This window comes from Solanum tuberosum, unplaced genomic scaffold (genome assembly GCF_000226075.1).
Source record: "Solanum tuberosum cultivar DM 1-3 516 R44 unplaced genomic scaffold, SolTub_3.0 scf00241, whole genome shotgun sequence".
Classification (NCBI taxonomy): Eukaryota; Viridiplantae; Streptophyta; class Magnoliopsida; order Solanales; family Solanaceae; genus Solanum; species Solanum tuberosum.
The window spans coordinates 57175-59212 of NW_006239165.1; positions in this window are offsets into that span (position 1 = coordinate 57175).

Here is a 2038-nt window from a genome sequence, read left to right on the forward strand (position 1 = left end):
AGTTGTACCTCTAGCTGGTACAATAGCTCTTTCTACATTCATTGGGGAATGTACACCCGTCTTATCCATTTTGTAATGAGATGGAGAAATCTTGAATGGTATGGTTTGTTCGGTATTTTAAAGTAAAAACCTTATCCTCTCTTGTAATGAGTGGATATGTTGTGACATTTTTCCTTTTTCAGTTTCTAGTCTCTCGATTGTCTGATTTAGCCTTTTAAATCCATCCGTCATTGACGAACAATGATCACAGAAAATTATTTTGTCTGTATCTCTTTGAATGTTGTATTGCAAAGATGGTCTTGAATTTTGTCTCAAAAATGGGCTTATAAAGTAATTAGGCCCAAGAGTTCCTCTAGCATAATCTAGTGCTTCATTCAAATCATTGAATCCTTTAAAAGTGGGGTAGGAAAGTCTTTGATTGAGTCTATCACTTCTATCCATGTCTGAAATACTCCTTGCAATCTCCCTTGGACTACTACATAAAATCTGAATTTTTTGTCTGTAAAATAATGGCTTAATGAATTCACTACAGAAATGAAATAACTGTTGTCTCTAGGAATATTGTTATATGCTAGCCATAGATTGTCTATTAGGCATCTTTGAGGTCTGTCTATCTTTGTTTCTGGTTTTACCCTGAAACTTAGATTAGATGGTGGATAGAAAATTAGATTTTGTTTCCCAAAATATATTCTTTCCATGCTTGCCGTATTTAGTCTTGTCTGTGGTTGAAATAAAGTATTTCCTAAAAGAGTCTGCAAGTCTTTGTCTCTCTGAACTTGAACTGGATGCTTTGTCTTTATCTTTGCCTGTACTCATTCTGAAAACAAACAATTAGTTTTCATAAGTCTGCTTCATTGATCTGCTAAGGAATTATCTTTTTCCTTTATATGTTCTAAAGATATATTGTATATTGATGTAGCGTCTAGAAAATTTAACCATCTTCTTTTACTACTATTGTTTCCTTCTATTTTTTGGTGGAATTTCACAATAGCCTCGCAATCCGTTCTTACCAAAATTTCTTTTTTCTTAATAATGTATAATTTAAAACTATTTAGTCCATATATAACTGCTAAAATTTCTGCATCTATGCTACTCATATTTCCTTTTTCTTTGTATTTTTCACTGTGATAGGCGCAATTTTTTTCATTTTTTTTGTCTCCATATTTATTGTTTTTTGTTTTTAATACTGCTCCCCATCCTTCTAGACTTCCATCTGTTTCTACTATTGGGTAGTCGGTTTCTAGTGGGAGGGCCAAATCTGGTATATTTTTAACCATTTGTTTAAATTTTTGTACTAGTTTTATGTCTTCCATATTAAATGTCTTTTGTCCATGAATTCCTGTCTTAGAATATAAGGGTCCTGCTACTTTCCCTAGATCTTTTATGAAACTTCGTGCATAATTTAAAATTCCTAGAAATTTTTGTAAGTCTTTTGTGTTGTCTAATTTATCAGGCATGTCGAGGACCTTTTTTGCTATGTGGGGTTGTAATTTTATCTTTCCATTTTCAATTTCTACCCCTAAGAATTTTATAAGAGTCTTACATAATTTCATTTTCTTTTTGCTGATTATAATTCCATTGTCTACGAACAGTTTGAACACCGTTTGTAAATGTCCTAAATGTTCATTGGTATTGTTACTAAATACTAAAATATCGTCTACATAAACTAAAATAAAGTTTTTATAGTTTCTAAATATATTATCCATCTTTCTTTGAAAGATTGGAGGAGCTGTTTTTAAACCGAAGGGCATTACCAACCACTCGAAATGTCCTTCTGGGCAAGTAAAAGTTGTCCATTCTATGCTATCTTCATGCATTTTGACTTGCCAATATCCGGACTTACAGTCAAACTTACTAAAGACCTACTAAAAAAAATTCTTCCTTGTATTCGATTTATTAGTTCTGATTTGTCTGGCAATTTATATCCGTCCATTCTAGTATTGTCATTAAGTCTTTTGTAGTTTATTACCATTCTAGCTTTTCCTCTTAGTATTTCATTATGATTTCTTACCATAAATGCGGCTGACCTATGTTTTGA